This window comes from Triturus cristatus, chromosome 3_1, assembly GCF_964204655.1.
Source record: "Triturus cristatus chromosome 3_1, aTriCri1.1, whole genome shotgun sequence".
Lineage (NCBI taxonomy): Eukaryota > Metazoa > Chordata > Amphibia > Caudata > Salamandridae > Triturus > Triturus cristatus.
Window position 1 is genome coordinate 148,445,356 of NC_140583.1, and position 20,645 is coordinate 148,466,000.

The window sequence follows — 20,645 nt, forward strand, 5'->3', positions numbered from 1 at the left end:
TCAATTCTCACAAATGACTCATCACCATTGAAAGTGCAATTTGTGCATGGCCACAATGTGAGATTAGACAAAGGAAATTAAAAGAAAAGTGAGAAGTGTCTCTGGAAGAATCTGTACTGTCTGTGTGATGGTGCAGTACAATTTAACGCTTCATGCACTCATACATCAATATACATGTTGTATGATAACCCGATTAGACTGTGTGCACCGTATTGATTGAGTAACAGTAGATGGCTATATTACATGGAGTGAACGCCACACATGTAACCGAGTTATGCCCATATATTCACTCATACCAACTGTACCCGTATAGTTGCCATCATTTTCTTTCATAATATTGACCACACTGATGCTTAGTCCTCAGTCGCTCGAATTAATTCACAAATAAATGTGTTGACATTTCATGCATCTCTCTCCGCTGCAGCTGCGGTATCAAGAAGCGCCCGTCAGTGATAACAGGGCATTGTTTATTGTTGACAACGGTTAGATTAGCTAGCATAACTGCAATTTGGATGAGGATGTTGAGTGCATGGGATTGGGAATGGGAGAGAGCCTCCTGTTCCAGAACTATAGCTCCCTTCAAGGCCATGCATCTCTGTACTTCTTTGTCTACCTGTCCCCCTGGGGAGTCTACCTGCTCCCAGAGAATATGTCTTGAGAAGGTTGAGAAGAGGTTCCGGGACTCTCCATTGCTTATTAATTGTGTGCTCCTTAGAATAGTCAGCATACCCTGTTCTGATTGCTGAGAGACCTGTCTCAACTCTGCTGATGTCTCCTGCCTGAGTGTTGAGCTTCTAGCTTGAATGCCCGTTTCTTTCTCAAGATCCTTTGGTTCTTCTGATACTGACACCTTTTTTATTTGATCTTTGACTTGCCACTTTCAATGCAGGGAAATTCCTTTATGGAACTAATTTACCTTATATTTTGCGTTATTCTTCTTTATAATATACACATATAGATTGCATGATTAAATACATATACTTTTTGCTAAATAGATTTGATCATTATTGATTTACAACTTTGTACCTAATCTGCTAATACATTTTCATGATTTGGACACCACCTTCTTTGTTGTTTTTGTGAAGCCAGATTTGTTTCACTGTTATTGAAATGTGTTGCTGATGCAAGCTCTTTCATACACTTTCAGTCGACACCCAAAAGTTTATACGACCAGAGTATGCTCCTGTACAATGACTAAACGAGAACATTGGGAAATAAAGGGATCTGACACATCAGCGCCAATTACACATGAACGTCAGAGTGCAATGGACATATCGAGCAAACAAAACTTATTTAAAAGTGCAAAATCTGAGGGTCAGAAGCGGGGATGGACAGGGAATGGAAAAAGATGTTTACTGATTGAAATAGCTGGTCGCAAACCACACCTCATTATCTTGGTTCATGTTGGTCTAGTTACAGGTGCTCTTTTCTCTTTTCCAATATTCCTAAAAGAAAACGGTTCTTATCTTAATGTATCTGTGCGTGCTCATTCCGGCTAGGGTCTTTATTACGAGTGTCCTTGGCCAGTATTCCAGGTGGCCATTTGGCCATTCTCAGTAGCCCAGTGTTTCTGCACCCAGGAATACTGGATCCAGTGGCGTAACGAAAGTCGAAGGCCCCCCCTGCAAGGTACACAGAGGGGCCCCCTCCGGATTTAATCTGGAGCTCTCCGGCGTGAGTACAGTGCTGAGGGGGCCCTTCCAGCTCTTGGGCCTCCCCAGCGCTGCGGGGGATGCGGGGGCCTGTGATACGCCCCTGACGGGATCCTAAAGTACTAGACCACATAATGCCAGGTCGAGAAACACCAGACCTTTGTGCGGTGCTGCAGTGGCTGCCAGCAGCAGCTGAACCCAGTCCCTGCCAGCCATACGCCTCAAATGCCCCTCGTACAAGCCCCCACATGCACTGACCACCTGCTCTAAGTAGGTGGTACGTTGATACGGATTTGGACCTGTTACTTTCTCTAGAATGGGGAGAAACACATAATTGAACTTGATATTGCTGTGTCTGTGTGTTATTCCCCATTTTGGGGAAAATAACAACACATTAATACCTGTATCTTGGTAAAGGATATTAGTACCTTTTATCCCAATTACAAATTAGAGGAAACCTATAATGAGGAGCTAAGTGTTTTAGCAGTATTATGGTGGCAGAGCACACTTTATAAAAAAATCACAAATAAAAAGATGAAGAAATAAAGCTGGACAACGTTATTGTTTCTTATACAATTACATCTGAACTTCTGAACTACACTATGCCCTTTTTAAATACACGGTGGCAGATTTATGTTCCCTGGCGCATCCCTGCAAATCAGCAGGGATGCGCCAGGGAAGATGCGTCACGCAAGTTTGCCCTTGCCCCACCGCAGATGCGCCGCATTTACAATGCGGTGCATCGTGGCGCAAGGACAAGCAGATGCGTGACGCATCTGCCGGCGTAAGGTTGGCGCATTGCTGGAGTTGCGTCGCAACCGCGATGCAGCTCCAGCAAGACTCGGGGTGCCCCTATCCCTAACATGCTGCGTCAATCCTTACGCCTGATTCAAGCAGGCGCAGGGATTTGACGCAGCATGGCCGGAAAAGTGACTGAGATGTGGATGTTGAGTGCATGGGATTGGGAATTGGAGAGAGCCTCCTGTTCCAGATCTATAGCTCCCTTCAAGGCCATGCATCTGTGTACTTCTTTGTCTACCTGTCCCCCTGGGGAGTCTACCTGCTCCCAGAGAATATGGTCTCCTGACTGGACCATCTGGAGAAGGTTGAGAAGAGGTTCCGGGACTCTCCATTGCTTATTAATTGTGTGCTCCTTAGAATAGTCCGCATACCCTGTCCCGATTGCTCAGAGACCTGTCTCAACTCTGCTGATGTCTCCTGCCTGAGTTATGTTATGTTATGTTATGTTATTTATTTATTTCTATAGCGCACGGCTACTCAAAAAGAGTGTCCCGGCGCTTTAATGGAGAAAGAGACAATACTGCAACATAAAAAACATAACACCAGATAAAACTAACAGAAGAATGGGCCAGAGATTCACGGAGGACCGGCTACTGAGTGAACAGCCAAGTTTTAAGGCCTTTCCTAAAAGCTAGTAGGCTGGTGGCTCCCCGCAGGGCCAGTGGTAAAGAGTTCCACAGCTGAGAAGCCAGCAGTCCAAAAGAGCGGCCTCCGAGGCGCGCTTTCTTTACCCGGGGGACAACAGCAAGGTGCAGGGCTTCCGACCTCAGTGACCTGGTTGGATGGTAAAAGACCAGTCTCTTTTGGAGGTACTTGGCTCCCACCTTGTGAAGAGCTTTGTAGGCCAAGGTCAGCGCCTTAAAGGCGATCCTCTTGCGGATAGGAAGCCAGTGTAAAGTTACCAGCAAGCCCGAGGCCCTGGCGCGCCTGCTAAGGCCAAAGATTGCCCTTGCAGCGGCATTCTGTACCACTTGAAGCCGCTGCAACAAGTACTCTGGGAGGCCCAGGTAAAGAACGTTGGAGTAATCCAACCTGGACCCAATCAGAGCCTGGACAGTCAGCGTCCTGTGTTCCACGGATAACAGAGGAAGAAACCTCCGCAGCATCCTGAGGATGCCAAAGCAAATGCCCGACACCCCCAGGATCTGGGATTTCAAGGTAAGCCTGTTATCCATCTTCACCCCCAGATTCTTAGCAACCTGAGACGAGCAGGACGGAGGGAACATATCCCGTGGCCACCAGGTCTGCCAATCTGGTTCTGTGTCGCACCCAAAGAAAAGTACTTCGGACTTGTCGGAATTGCACTTAAGGCTGTTTAGATGGAACCAGTGAAAAACAGCCCCAAGGCAATCCCGAATACTCTCCCCATCAAAGTCGCCTCCTCTCTTACAAGAGAAGAGGAGCTGGGTGTCGTCCGCATAGGATACGATCTGGGCACCATGCGACTCCACCAACGCCGCCAATGGGGTCATAATGATGTTAAAGAGGGTCGGGCTCAAAATAGAGCCCTGAGGGACCCCGACTCCCAGAGGCGGCATCACGGCGGAATCCGGCGGGGCCCAGATCGACTGCCGGCGGCCGGCTAGGAAAGAGGAAAACCAGTCGAACACCGTCCCCCGTAGGCCTATCTCGAAAAGTCTAGCGAGAAGACCATCATGGGGAACGGTGTCGAACGCCGCCGACAGATCTAGCATCACCAGCATGACTTTGCCCCCAGAGTCCAGAACCCCTTTAATGGTTTCCGAGACCTCCAGGAGCGCAGTCTCAGTACTGAGATGGGGACGAAAGCCCGATTGGGTGGCGTGCAGGATCTCATTAGATTCAAGAAAGTTGGAGAGCACGCCTTGGACGTGCTTTTCCAGAATCTTCGTGAGGGCCGGCAGCAGAGAGATGGGCCTATAATTAACCGGGGCCTTCGGATCTAGACCAGATTTTTTGAGCAATGGAATCACCATCGCCTGCTTCCAGGCCTGCGGAACCACACCGAGCCTCAGCGAAAGATTTAAGAGCGGATTAGCCAACGGGTTGATCACCTCCGCAACTTTCGCCAGAAATTTAGCAGGGCATGGGTCGAGAGGAGAACCCGATTTTAAATTGCCCATAAGAGCCAGGGAGTCCGGAGCAGAGATAGAGGGAAACACACTCAACGTCGCCCCTGGCCCGGCCTGTGGCAGTGTGGTGGTGTCAGGTTCAGTCTGGCCCGCAGACACTGGTGCCAGGAATGACTCCTGAATGCGTTGGATCTTGCTCGTGAAGAAGTCAGCAAGGTCCGTGGCCCAGGTACCAGATGGTTTTTGGTCCGAGGTGTTAGACCAAGGTGAGGTGAATTCTCTCACAATGGAGAAAATCTCCTTGCAAGAGTTGGAAGCCGCATCAATTCTCCTGGCTAGATAAGCTTTTTTTTCCAAACGGATGTCCCGGTGATAAGCTTTAACCACCGATTTGTATGTCAACTTGGCAACAGTGTCATATTGTGCCCGCCAGGCTCTTTCGGCTACCTTGCACTGCTGCCGCGTAGCCGACAGTGCAGCGGTAAACCAAGGCGCAGAGACCCGTTTCGGTGTCGGGCGGGATGTTACTTCCGGGGCAAGATCGTTAAGCCTATCCAGTAGCCAGTCTTGCATGGTCTGCGGATCCCTGTCTAGATCACCTGAGAGAAGGCAGGGATGGGCCTCAGCTGCCTGGGCCAGCCTCTCCGGGGTAACACGATGGAAAGCCCTGTGGACACGACCCTGTTGATGTGCCGGGATAGGCACAGATTTAACTATGCCCTTGATCACAAATTTTGCGAGGAAGTGGTCAGACCATAAGACAGGAGTGATCTCAATACCCTCGAGAGGGACAGACGAAAAGACCTGGTCCAGGGTATGCCCCTTCTCATGCGTAGGCTCCTGAAAGTAGGGGATGAGCCCCAGCGGGGTCAGTGCCTCCGAAAGTTTGGCTGCCGCCGGGTCGGATGAATCATCCATCCGGAAGTTAAAATCGCCAGCCACGATGAAATGTTCGGCTTTCAGGGCCAGCTCCACCAGCACTATGTCAAGATCTTCAAAGAAGGTGCCGGGAGAGCCAGGCGGTCTGTATACAAGCAGTCCCTTAAAGGATTGATGGGGCGACAGAGTGATAGAGAAGGCTAGGGTTTCCGAGCCACGGATGTCAATAGCTGGCAGGATCTCACAGGGAGTTCCTTTCCGGACCACTAGCGCTACTCCACCTCCCCTTCCGTTGGCTCTATCCTTTCTGAAGATGTTGTAATCGGGCGGGAGTGTTGAGCTTCTAGCTTGAATGCCCGTTTCTTTCTCAAGATCCTTTGGTTCTTCTGATACTGACACCTTTTTTATTTGATCTTTGACTTGCCACTTTCAATGCAGGGAAATTCCTTTATGGAACTAATTTACCTTATATTTTGCGTTATTCTTCTTTATAATATACACATATAGATTGCATGATTAAATAGATATACTTTTTGCTAAATAGATTTGATCATTGATTGATTTACAACTTTTTACCTAATCTGCTAATACATTTTCATGATTTGGACACCACCTTCTCTGTTGTTTTTGTGAAGCCAGATTTGTTTCACTGTTATTGAAATGTGCTGCTGATGCAAGCTCTTTCATACACTTTCAGTCGACACCCAAAAGTTTATACGACCAGAGTATGCTCCTGTACAATGACTAAACGAGAACATTGGGAAATAAAGAGATCTGACACATCAGCGCCAATTACACATGAACGTCAGAGTGCAATGGACATATCGAGCAAACAAAACTTATTTAAAAGTGCAAAATCTGAGGGTCAGAAGCGGGGATGGACAGGGAATGGAAAAAGATGTTTACTGATTGAAATAGCTGGTCGCAAACCACACCTCATTATCTTGGTTCATGTTGGTCTAGTTACAGGTGCTCTTTTCTCTTTTCCAATATTCCTAAAAGAAAACGGATCTTATCTTAATGTATCTGTGCGTGCTCATTCCGGCTAGGGTCTTTATTACGAGTGTCCTTGGCCAGTATTCCAGGTGGCCATTTGGCCATTCTCAGTAGCCCAGTGTTTCTGCACCCAGGAATACTGGATCCAGTGGCGTAACGAAAGTCGAAGGCCCCCCCTGCAAGGTACACAGAGGGGCCCCCTCCGGATTTAATCCGGAGCTCTCCGGCGTGAGTACAGTGCTGAGGGGGCCCTTCCAGCTCTTGGGCCTCCCCAGCGCTGCAGGGGATGCGGGGGCCTGTGATACGCCCCTGACGGGATCCTAAAATACTAGACCACATAATGCCAGGTCGAGAAACACCAGACCTTTGTGCGGTGCTGCAGTGGCTGCCAGCGGCAGCTGAACCGAGTCCCTGCCAGCCATACGCCTCAAATGCCCCTCGTACAAGCCCCCACATGCACTGACCACCTGCTCTAAGTAGGTGGTACGTTGATACGGATTTGGACCTGTTACTTTCTCTAGAATGGGGAGAAACACATAATTGGACTTGATATTGCTGTGTCTGTGTGTTATTCCCCATTTTGGGGAAAATAACAACACATTAATACCTGTATCTTGGTAAAGGATATTAGTACCTTTTATCCCAATTACAAATTAGAGGAAACCTATAATGAGGAGCTAAGTGTTTTAGCAGTATTATGGTGGCAGAGCACACTTTATAAAAAAATCACAAATAAAAAGATGAAGAAATAAAGCTGGACAACGTTATTGTTTCTTATACAATTACATCTGAACTTCTGAACTACACTATGCCCTTTTTAAATACACGGGGGCAGATTTATGTTCCCTGGCGCATCCCTGCAAATCAGCAGGGATGCGCCAGGGAAGATGCGTCACGCAAGTTTGCCCTTGCCCCACCGCAGATGCGCCGCATTTACAATGCGGTGCATTGTGGCGCAAGGACAAGCAGATGCGTGACGCATCTGCCGGCGTAAGGTTGGCGCATTGCTGGAGTTGCGTCGCAACCGCGATGCAGCTCCAGCAAGACTCAGGGTGCCCCTATCCCTAACATGCTGCGTCAATCCTTACGCCTGATTCAAGCAGGCGCAGGGATTTGACGCAGCATGGCCGGAAAAGTGACTGAGATGTGGATGTTGAGTGCATGGGATTGGGAATGGGAGAGAGCCTCCTGTTCCAGAACTATAGCTCCCTTCAAGGCCATGCATCTGTGTACTTCTTTGTCTACCTGTCCCCCTGGGGAGTCTACCTGCTCCCAGAGAATATGGTCTCCTGACTGGACCATCTGGAGAAGGTTGAGAAGAGGTTCCGGGACTCTCCATTGCTTATTAATTGTGTGCTCCTTAGAATAGTCAGCATACCCTGTTCTGATTGCTGAGAGACCTGTCTCAACTCTGCTGATGTCTCCTGCCTGAGTGTTGAGCTTCTAGCTTGAATGCCCGTTTCTTTCTCAAGATCCTTTGGTTCTTCTGATACTGACACCTTTTTTATTTGATCTTTGACTTGCCACTTTCAATGCAGGGAAATTCCTTTATGGAACTAATTTACCTTATATTTTGCGTTATTCTTCTTTATAATATACACATATAGATTGCATGATTAAATAGATATACTTTTTGCTAAATAGATTTGATCATTGATTGATTTACAACTTTGTACCTAATCTGCTAATACATTTTCATGATTTGGACACCACCTTCTTTGTTGTTTTTGTGAAGCCAGATTTGTTTCACTGTTATTGAAATGTGCTGCTGATGCAAGCTCTTTCATACACTTTCAGTCGACACCCAAAAGTTTATACGACCAGAGTATGCTCCTGTACAATGACTAAACGAGAACATTGGGAAATAAAGGGATCTGACACATCAGCGCCAATTACACATGAACGTCAGAGTGCAATGGACATATCGAGCAAACAAAACTTATTTAAAAGTGCAAAATCTGAGGGTCAGAAGCGGGGATGGACAGGGAATGGAAAAAGATGTTTACTGATTGAAATAGCTGGTCGCAAACCACACCTCATTATCTTGGTTCATGTTGGTCTAGTTACAGGTGCTCTTTTCTCTTTTCCAATATTCCTAAAAGAAAACGGTTCTTATCTTAATGTATCTGTGCGTGCTCATTCCGGCTAGGGTCTTTATTACGAGTGTCCTTGGCCAGTATTCCAGGTGGCCATTTGGCCATTCTCAGTAGCCCAGTGTTTCTGCACCCAGGAATACTGGATCCAGTGGCGTAACGAAAGTCGAAGGCCCCCCCTGCAAGGTACACAGAGGGGCCCCCTCCGGATTTAATCCGGAGCTCTCCGGCGTGAGTACAGTGCTGAGGGGGCCCTTCCAGCTCTTGGGCCTCCCCAGCGCTGCAGGGGATGCGGGGGCCTGTGATACGCCCCTGACGGGATCCTAAAATACTAGACCACATAATGCCAGGTCGAGAAACACCAGACCTTTGTGCGGTGCTGCAGTGGCTGCCAGCGGCAGCTGAACCCAGTCCCTGCCAGCCATACGCCTCAAATGCCCCTCGTACAAGCCCCCACATGCACTGACCACCTGCTCTAAGTAGGTGGTACATTGATACGGATTTGGAGCTGTTACTTTCTCTAGAATGGGGAGAAACACATAATTGGACTTGATATTGCTGTGTCTGTGTGTTATTCCCCATTCTGGGGAAAATAACAACACATTAATACCTGTATCTTGGTAAAGGATATTAGTACCTTTTATCCCAATTACAAATTAGAGGAAACCTATAATGAGGAGCTAAGTGTTTTAGCAGTATTATGGTGGCAGAGCACACTTTATAAAAAAATCACAAATAAAAAGATGAAGAAATAAAGCTGGACAACGTTATTGTTTCTGATACAATTACACCTGAAGTTCTGAACTAAACTATGCCCTTTTTATTAAATACATGTTCTCTATCATCCTTCATCTTGCAGAGCAACATCCATGAGCTGATTAAGTTTTCAACTTGACAACGACAAACAACATGTGCTTATGTATTGGTACAGACACGTCAACCCTCTGAGTCGCAATCAGAAACCCACGCTCTCAAACAGCTGCTTCCTGCAGGGAAAGAACACACAGCTGGGAAATTGGTGTTAAACTTAAAGCACACACAAGCACTCCTAGTGAGTGCGCGCATGCGCGCACACACAACACACACTCACACACCCACAAACTCACACAGTATCATACACACTCGCTCTTTTGTCATGCATTCTCTTTTGCACCCAGAGACATAATAGCAAACTCTTGTCAGTAATCCCTACCACGCCTGCAGGCATATACACACTTTGAAACACACACCCATCACTAAGTGCACATACACTCATATTTACTTGATTGCACCGCATATCACTCACATATACGCACACACTATCTGAAATCTACATATAGAACAGGCTTTGAATATTCTGCCCACGTTTCGCAGGGAATATGGAAATCTCCCTCTCAGCGCGGGCTGTTCAAAGAGTTTTCAAGGCAGGGCTGTTGGGAGGTTTCTCCAAGACGCAACTTTCTTCACTTGACGTTCCGTTTTGACTGGCGACTCTTTGAGGAGAGAGTTGAAACATTACTTGAACACGCTTTGAGAAGAGACTTGACAGATCCCGCAAGACGCTCAGCGCTAAAAATAGGAGCCGCAATTTTCCTGAGAGAGATTTCTTACGGAATACAGAAAGGCAACATTTCACTAAATGAATGCTAAGTGTGTACCGTCAGCTCTGTCACTGAACCACCTCATCTAAACGAGCTCATTTCTAGGAAGATGCGGACCAGGATGAAGTGAGTGGCTTGTTGGGCTGGTCGGCAAACATCTGACAGCTGCGTTTGTGAAGTATTGGCAACTGTTGTGACGGGCAAGCCACTCAACGCTTGGAGATGTGTCTGAAAATGCAAAACTGTAGACGAATGAAAGCAAAATCCAGAAATTAAATCATTATAATGGTAAAGTACTCTGCCTAGAGAATGTAATGCTGGCGATGAGCATAAAACTAAGGATGCATGCACTTTATATAAAGGATTGGAGACAGCGGCGGCTGCCATAAATAAAAGGGTGGGTGTTGGAGAAGTCGCGCGAGGGGGGTAGAGGGGTGCTTACAAATAATTTTTAAAACAAAACTTACCTTTTGCGTCCAGCTTTTGCATCTTGTCCTGCCGCCTCTCCTCTTCTTCCTGTGTCCAAGCAGCCCCTGAGACCCAGACACCCATCCAATCCCCGCGTGGGGATTGGTCTGAGCAGGCAGGATAGACACCCTACTCAGACCAGGGAGTCTTTGGGGTTTCTCCAGCCCGGCTTCTCAATGAAAACCTAAGTGTGCATGTGTGATTTGGTCGGCCTGAGATGACTGGCCAAAACACACATGCGCACTTAGGGAGTGGAGTGCATTAGCACTCCTCCTCCCTCCCAACACCGCTGTCTAAGAGCCAGGTATGGGGGACGACGCCCCTCCGCCATTGTGGAGGGGCCGCCACTGAATGGAGATCACTTAATGTTTTCCAAAGCTGGAGAGAAAGAAGTGAGAAGTGGCAGATCCTGAATCCTCAGACTATTTGGATAAACTATGGGGCAAATTAACAAGCCAGGCGATAAAATTATCGCCGCTTTAGCGGCAGAAAACTGCCGCTAAAACGGCGATAATGGGCTTGATAATATGCTCTATGGAATTCCAATTGAAGCCCATGTTAGATGTCCTTCACATCTAACATGGGCTTCAATTGGAATTCCATAGAGCATATTATCAATCCCATTATCGCCGTTTTAGCGGCAGTTTTCTGCCGCTAAATCGGCGATAATTTTATCGCCTGGCTTGTTAATATGCCCCTATATTGTATTAGCAGCTTTTGTGATGGTTGCACATTTGCAACACCAGTTACGCCTACTATCTCTAATACTTTGTACCATAACCTGTTGACAATTAGTTATCACTGGGCAGCAATCTCGCACTGGCCTGGTTTCTAACACATATGGAATGTTTACTTCTAAAAGAAATTCCCTTACCTTAGGAGTATGCCAAATAGTGTATCTAGTATTCACAAAATAAGCGGTAGAGGTATGCCTAAGGATGGATCATTGGTAACATAATATAAAGAAATTCTACATAAAATAACCAAATTTGGCACACTCACTGTCGCACTTATATGCTGCATCTCGGACCTGCTTTAGAAAGGTGTACCATGAACCTTTATGAAGGGTCTATTTGAAGAAAATTGTAGAGGAGCAGACTGTGAAGGGTGCATGTCCATTAAAGTGTGCCCTAAATTCCCAACGGTGTGCTCTGCGTACCGTCCATACAATGATGATGATGGAGTGGCACCCCAACATACCGAGAGCCTAGCCAGCAAAAGATTTGGACGCCGCTTTCAGGAGGAAAACATTCAGCACAGTAGCATGAGATGTGGGAGGAGTGCAGCCTGCTGTCCAGGCAGACGAGTCACCTATGGTGAGATTCTCAGCCGCATGTTTCACCCTTGTTGTGTATTGTATCTCTGGACAAGCTCTGTGTAGTGCTGGGCCATTGAGAGGAGATTGAGGCGCTCCTTATTTGCTTGTCCTTGTTGAATTGTTTTCCAGATGACCAGAAGTACCATGGCTAAGCAACATGACCTCTCATAGAGAAACCACGTTTTGAAGGGCTTATCTTAGAGAAATGTGTTGCCCCAAAGAACATTAACAGACAGTGGGACACAGGTCTGCTCCAAGGAGGTTGTAACATTTTGGAGAGATGTTATATCATCAAGCATAGGAAATGTGCATTGTATCATCCCCTAATGAATGGTACTGTTGAGAGATTTTATAAGGCCATTAATTAAGGAATTCAGTTGGCTAGAGTCAATTGGCTTAATTGTAAAGGAGCGCGATAAATTTGTCGGTGAGTTACAGGTTATCACCCCATGACACCACTTGTACACTGTTTAGATGAATGACACCCAAAATAAGACTTTCTCCAGATTGGACGAGCTGGCATATGTACACACCTAAGATCTTAATTCATGGCAGGAAAACATAGAATTTGTTTTTAGTGGTTTAAGAGAAAAGAAAGAAAATGCAAGAGGTTAAAAGAGATCATATTTACACTTCATTCAACCCCCACATTTTGAAATTATCTCAGGGATTAATTTAAGGAAACGATAGGACTGCTATTTATGCCGAGTCTTGAGGCAGAAAGGCAGAACAAGGTACCACTGCATTTCTTCTTAGGCATTTCAAGAGAACCACTAATAAAATTGAAAACATGGAAAAAGATCTTCAAGAACTATGCAAGGCTATGTGGAGCAAACTTAGGATCTGAGTGCAAGTTGGTCATTCTAGCAGTGTTAATAATGATGACATTTGTTTGGAAAAAAAAACTTGACAAGCATTATTTACCTTGAGTAAGCACTTTACTAGAGAAGTATCACTTTGGGTGGAATGTACAAGGGTGAGAGAAACAGTAGGAAAGTACATCATTAGTTAAGGGAGTAGCTTCATCTTGTAAGTTTGGGGCTCTTCCGGAAGAAATGGTTAGGGATCAATTTCGCCTGCATTCTAACAGTGGCAGGACATGTAAAATATTGTGGATGAAAGAAGGGCTGCCTTTGAATAAAGTAGCAAAATGATTCAAAGCATGAACACATGAAGAGAAGTGCAAGATAAAATAAAAGCGAACCCTTCCGTTCTATCCTTTCCAGCCTATCATTAAGTGAAGTTAACTTCCCCATACGGTCACCCAGCCAAATGCACAAGATTTGTTGGCATGTCTTTTTATGCCCATGGTTGCCCACTCTTAATCACCCTTTCACTTCACCTCAAGGGCAACTTATTCAGATTTCACAAGGCACTTATGAATTGTCTCTTCACCTGAGAGTCTTGGCTAGAGACTCTTCCTGGCCTTCTCTCTTTCTCACTGAAATAAACATGCTGGATTTTGGGCTCAAAGATTCCTGATCCTCAGCGGCATAACGAAACTGGAGGGGACCTCCCTGCAGAGTACATGCAGGGGGCCCCTCAACGCTCGGGATCCAATTTGGAACTCTCTGGTCAGGGACCAGCCAGGGCCGGAGGGGGCCCCCGCACCACAGGGGCTGTGGGGCTTTTGTTACGCCACTGCTGCTCCTCACTTCTCAATGACTGACATCAACTCTTATACTCCACCTGGAAAAATAGGTTTGCCGGTGGGCCATACCACTGCCAAGGCATTACTGTCCCAACTAATAAGTGTGTTCGAACAGGGCACTCAGTTGGACAGTTTATATTTCATACAATTAGAGAATCTCACTATCTGTCTTTCTATCCCTATCTCTCTTTCACCTATGGAATCAATATGAGGTAGCTCAGCAGAGTTATGTTAGTAAGCAATACATGAGTAATTTACAATTTTGTGTTGTGTATGGACATCTGTGTTGCTTTCTTCCATTAACTTGCTTAAATACACTGCAGTGAAAAAGAGGATGTAATACCTAATATAAGATGTACAAGGGGCATATTACACAAAGTGCCATGGGGGTGCAACAGGCGTTTGTGCCCGCTTTGCGTGCCCCCAGAACACTTTGGTATTACAGAACCCTTCCGTAATATCGATAGCGCTGGTGCACATAAGGCGCCAATGCTATCTTCAGAGGGTGTTCCTCATTTGCATGGAGGGAATTTCTTTGCCTCTGAGCTTGAGCCATATTGCAGACGTGGGCACAGATGCACCCAAGCTCTTTAGAGGCACACTAACAGTGCACTTCAGTGTTCTATGGTCCCCCCAGACATCCCTTTTCAGACGGGTGCAGTCACTTATTGCACCCGCCTGCAAAGGGATCTCTAATCCCCTTTAAATGTGCAGGCTGGTTGCCACCAGTACTGTGAAAACACGGAGCATCTTGAAAGAGTCCGCTCTGTTTTTCATATGAATGTGCTGGCCCTAGTGTAGCACGAGTTTGCGGCTGCCATGGGGGCTGCGCATTCTGCATTTTATGGCGCATTTTCCATCTTTGTGCTGGGTACACCTTTTCAAAGGTGCGCCCAGTGCAATGAAGGAACATGCGCCACATGTATAATGTGGCCCCTGGTATTCAAGTGAGCCACCCCACTGCTTTGAAAGTTCCCTACCCGTGCAATACTATAGGGTTGATTTAGAGTTTGATCAACATTGTACTCTGTTGCAAATGCAACGGAGAACCTGTCTCCCAAACTCTCTGACCACCCACCTCATTTAGAGATGGGCAAACTATGGTCCTGATTTACAATGGTAAACTTAGATCAAACGTCTAATTTTCTGACTTTTAGGCATTCACAAAGAGCATTTACGAGCCCTATCTTTATGTCCCCACTCGGGCGGAGATCCGGCTCCAGTGCAGATATAAAGATAGTACTCGTAGATACCCTTTGTAAATTCCCAAATTCGTAAGCTTAGATCTAAATATAGATTGGTCTGAGTTTAGAATAAACGTCTTAGTTTACCTTTGTGAATCGGTCCCTATAACCTTTATATCAGCAGTGACTCTGTTGGCTTTGGCGGTGGAAAGCTTGCCCAGACAGCCCGATGGACTAGGGGGTCATCAGAGTAAACCCATCACACTTCTGGCACTATTTAAAGCAGAAGGTGTGATTATTATCACCACTAGGAAAAGAGATCTAAAAGAGTGATCTTTGATATCAAAGCGCCTCAGTATATAAACCCTCTCACTCTCCATTGTTGCTTTGCAATGCTCTTCACACCTGTCCACATAAAGCAGTGCACCCCATACCACATTTACAAAAATAAATTGCATCCCACCCAGTCTGTCTCAGCATTTCCATCTCTTTCTCCCCTACTCACATTGCAGTGGGATCAGTGACTGGCTTGGTTTTTATACTCCTCTAACTGTCCCAGGGTATGGTGGTTTAGATTATAAAGCGTTTTGATTCCAGCCTTTCCTATAAGACAATAAGATTGAACATTTATGCATAGCACTATGTGTCCAAGTATAATCAAGTCGAAGTGAGTAATTTAAGACATTTTCACCTTATTTGCTATTGTAAAGTGCAACATGTGATTTGTCTGCTGCCTCAGATTACTTTGCAGTGAGTGGTAGAAGATAAGAATCTGCGAGTCCTGGTTAGTGCCAGCCTGCTTCAAGCAGGGTATGGTTTGATCACATTTATAACGTATATAACCCCTGAATGCAGTTATCGGTTATGGTGGAGGGATGGCAATATTTATAGAGATCGGGCAAGAAGGAGGTTTGTGTGGCAAGTGGACCGGAGGTGGGGAAGGGTGAAAATCTGACTCAAAAGGTCAGATAAATGTTTCCTTTCCAAATGCGGATTGAGAAATGTAGTTCCAGCCCTTACAAAGTATTGTTCTCTGCGTCCTAACAAAATGATATATTTTGTTATCACATTCCTTGTACACAGGCAAGCTGAAGGTATATACTTTCTTAAGGTTCATAGCTTCCATGAAATATCTTGAAAGATAATCTGAGTTATATCCATATAATGCCTGATTGACTGGGAGTGATATCTTGATTGTTAAATCCTTACTACTAGCTAAGGAGGGTGACATTTATTTTTAAGTATATGGGGAGGTAGTAGAGCCCCCATTCCTAGCCCAAAATGGGCCACATGGACCGCGTACCCCGGGCCTGCTATATTATCTAAGGGGAGAGGGGCATGTAGCCACATGCCCAAGTCGTTTTTGGTCCCAGGGCTCCATCCTTGGGGCACAATTTATAAAGTAAGGGGAGATGGGCAGTGCCCCCCACCCTGAGATGTTTTCGGCCCCTGTGACTCCGCCCCTGGGACCAACTGCATTTATTAAACGGAGAGGTGCCACGGATCCCCCCTCCCTTAGCCTTTAACAGCCCTGGAACCCCATCCCCTGCTGCTGGCTCACTTGCTGTGTTCCACAGAAAACTGCCCTTAGCACACAGTAGTTTCCCTGCCCCCACTATCGCGTGCAGGGAAACACGTGTTTGCTCACATCTGGTGGGAGCATTTTAAAGTCTCCGGCCAAATGACAGCACACACTTTGTCAAGCTTTAAAAATGCTCCCCCAAAGCTGGAAGCAGACTTGTGTTCTGTTTCCCTGCCCACACTGAAGCGGGCAGGAAACAGAACATGTATTGCTCCCACCTGGATGGAGCAGCATAAATCGCTGCTCCCTCCAGGTGGAAGCAATGCTGCTACCACCGAAGCCCCCCAGTGTGTTTGGTGGGTGCCCTGTGAGGCCACTGGGGCACCCACCTATTTATTATGCAGGCCCCGTGGAATGGGGGTCTACTGAGTCAAAATAGCTTTGGGGAGGTGACCAAGAGGCCCCCTCCACCTTTTTATATTGTCCCCTGGGGATTGGTGCCTAGGGGCCTAATAAGTCTCTGGGACAGGGGCCAGATGGCACCTCTGCCCTTTTTCATTGAGTTTGTCCCAGGAGAATGGGAACCCGGGGCATGAGAAAGCTTGAGAAAGCTCTGGGAGGTGGCTGTGTGGCCCCTTCCCCTTTCTTTTATAATATTTGGCCTTGGTAGATGGGGTATCTGATGCAAAATAAGGCTCAGAGAGGGGGGCCGCATGGCCCCCTCCCCTTTTTTATTATGTTTGGCCCTGGGGGATGGAGGCTGTAATGCATAATAATTCTCAGGGAGGTGAACAATTCGGCCCCCTCCTCTTTTTTATTGTATTTGGACCCAGGGTCTAGTAACGTTCTTGGAATGGGGCCATGTGGCCCCTTCCCTTTTTTATTGGGTTTGGCCCTGGGGACGGGATACCCGGGGCATGTAATTTTTTTTTTTATTATACATGGCCCCGGGAATGGGGTCCCCTGATCCTAATAAGGCTCAGGGAGTGGGGCCATGCTGCCCACTACCTCTTTTTTATTGTATGTGGCCTTAGTGGGATGGGGTCTTTGGGGCCTATTTAGGCTCGGGGGCTGCATTCAGAGCTGAAAGTTGGGAGCTCTACAGGAATGGATGAGTAAGATGGAGGAGATAGCAATACCTACAGAACAGGTTGAAAATATGAAAAGGACAGTACAAAACTAGATGTGACAAATTAGATGGATTCAAAAGGTGGGAGCTCCCCCCTACTCTTAGATTTTGACCCTTAATGATGGGGCCCGTGGGGCCCAAGGCGGCTCAGGGAGAGAAGCTGTGCGCCCCTCCCCTTTTTTATTGCATTTGGCCCTGCGGGATGGGATCCCCGGGAGCTTTGAAGGCTTGGGGAGGTGTGCCATGTACCTCCTCCCCTTTTTATTGGAAGTGGTCCCCTCACCAATTAACGGTCAAGGAGGGGTGCTGCATGCTGACCTCCCTTTAATATACATGTTTTGGCCCTAGGGTATGGGGTTCCCTGAGCCTGAACACCTAGCCTATGCGCCACACACCAAAGACTGTGCGCAGCATGGCTTTGACTGCCTGTGGGTAGTTAGAAGCAGGGCCTGGCTGCAAGACAGGCCTTTCGACTAGCCATATGACATGGCTAACTAAAGGACATGCGCTGTGTGGGGTTCACTGTCTCCAGAAGGCTGCCAGCCTGCCAGGAGTTGGACCAACCCCATGCAACATACAACAAAAGCCTGCGTGCAGCGTTGAGTTGGCTGCCTGCAGGGAGGTTGCCTGTCTACGGGTGGGCGGCCCACAAGGCCTCGGCACATTCTAGGCCCTGCAGTCAACCCCCTGCCCTGCACAGCCGAAGGCCTTGTGTGGCAGTGGGTTGCCTTTATGTATGGTAATAAAATGTTACTTTGTATTAAATAAACCCTTGAAATTCACTTTAAAAAAGAAAGGTTAAAGTAACATTATGGTTAGGTGAATATGCCAGTGACAACATTAAAGTTTTGAACAAAAAAAACCCCAGAAACTCAACAGTTAGCAGAGCTAACTATAATTTGCCCCCCCACCATACAGTGCGTATGACCTCACGTATTACATCACTAATGAGATGTTCTATGACATCACTGGTGACATCTGAAATGATGTTCTATGACATAACTGGTGAATTTCTGTGGTTTTGCTTGGTACAAAATGTTAATGTTGTCACTGACACATGCACCTAACTGTAACACTATAACATTACCTTAACTTTTGTTTTTGAAAATGTGTATATATAACTTTTCAAATTATTTATTTTCACATGTGACTACCAGCATTTTATACTTTTAATCTGCGTTTCACTCATGAGTCTCATGCACTGTAAAACTGTAAATGTATGGTAAATGGATTGAGTGTGCTAGCCGCCAGTGTCTGCTTTTTAAGTTGTGGTTCTCTGCTGTGAAGCCAGGGTATGAGGCCCTGGGCTTGTTACATGGAAGCACACACTTGTGCGCACATATGTGTGCTGTACATACGACTACCATCTTGTGCCACCTGGTATCGGTGCACAGGTAGCCTGTCACAGAAGGGATCCTTCAGGGATGGGTGCTGACTTTAGGTAGGCCTTATAATGTGAGTGGGCATTCTGAGTGTGTGTCTTTAGTGCTTACTGAAGTTCTATGGTGCTTACACATCAGCCCCCAGATATGTTTAATAAAAAGTCACTGGGGACATTGTGATTATAACCCTGGGAGTGGTTAGGGCTATATTATATTGAGTGCAGTGATCTCTGTTGGTCCTAAAGCTACTGTAACAGCGTAGTTAAAGTAGAAAAGAGATTTTGGGACACAGATTATTCAATTTAATACTTTTTTGATATTAGGATGGTTGACAATCCTAGGTTTTATAGTATAATAAATACTACTGAATAACATGCATTTCATATTGGCACAGTTCCCATTGACTTCAGTGGTGATGCATTGGTGAATTATAACATGTGGCTGCCTTTACAAATGGAGTGATACCCCCAGAAAAGCAGCAGGTCTACCTGATTGATAATGACACTGACTTATATTGTGACACTGCATCTAGTATGGTTGAGGTAGGTATTGTGGTTAAAGAGTTCAGGAGCCACTAGGGATGTAGATTTCACCAAATCTACATCTTTATAATTTTGTTTATAGCTCTTAGCATTTTTGTGTAATGAAAGTACTTCATCTTTTCAAATGGAAAAGCACTGACTAGACAATTATTTATTTAGTGTTGTTGCTTATCAGCAAGGGGGGGGTCACTAGCTCACACCACCTCCCCTGAGTAGGCCTTGGACTGCTCTGCCTCACTACCATGAGAGAGTCACTGGGTACTTGGCTCCCACTAGAAGGATAATTGAGGACATATTACTTGTGGAGGACTTGCAACTAATAACCCGGTTTGTTCCAAATTTATATTGAAAAGGAACACATAGTAGTCAAGTTTTATCACAAATTAAGCAAAGAAACTTCAGCATTTTCTCAGGCCACTTGATGTTAAATCAACTTATTTTGGTGTGCATAGCAAGGCTTTTACGTACATTTCTGATGTATAGAGATGTTACATATAGACAGGCCTGGTTGAATGCTATCATGGTCGCTGTTTGTATAATTAACAGTACCAGAGGGTATGCTGAGCAGAGGACCTAGAAAGCAGGCCTGCTCACGTTCTATCAGAACAGAATAATCTAGTGAGACACTACTGCCATGTTTTCCCGCCATTCTCACTAGCAGGCCAGATAAGGCAAAAGCCTTATCGCTGATGCTCTTCCACGAGCATGGCAACAGACATGTGGCTATTAGGAGAGATGAACTTGCAAGTCTTATTCTGCATAGAAGAGGGATAACAATAAGACAAGGCTTATGTAGAGCACCGCGTATTAGAAAACTTAAAAAGATACTGGTTTGGTGGGGGGTTACTCACACTAACATGTTGCTGGAGGCAGTTCTGACTGGAGGCCTACTGGCACAAGAAGGTGCGCGAGGAGGCTCTACATGACTTTGCATATTATTGCGGCATAACACAACTATGCTCCAGACAGCTAGTTCTAATTTATGTAGGTTGTTAGACTGATTTGAAGATATTAGGCTAAGAATTTCCAAACTTTCACCCTAATTTGAATGATAAGTGGTGAGTTTTTCATAATATATAAATCATTTTAATGCTCACGATATTTCGATGAAAATCATATAATAATCATTTATATATTGTAAAATTCAAACCCCCTATGTGTGCTTACTGATTTCAGATGAACGTGCTTTATCTGACTCGTAACACACTTTTGTACTCAAACGTAAGAAAGGATTGAGCGACACCTGCCAATTTTAATTTTCTCTGTAAAGATTACAGTGTCTTTTTGAGGCTGAAGAAATCTGTCTGGTGTGACAATCTGAGAGTAATGTGACATTCTAAGCATTCATTGTGCAGCACAGATTGGTCTGTATAATCGAATTTAACATATTCCATTTT

General features: G+C 45.9%; 1 protein-coding gene across 1 annotated transcript in view; it reads left to right on the forward strand.

Moving 5' to 3' along the window:
* The window catches only part of NELL1 (neural EGFL like 1), a 3,594,225-nt gene that overhangs the window by 2,126,797 nt on the left and 1,446,783 nt on the right, over positions 1 to 20,645 (forward strand). The window lies entirely within an intron of this gene.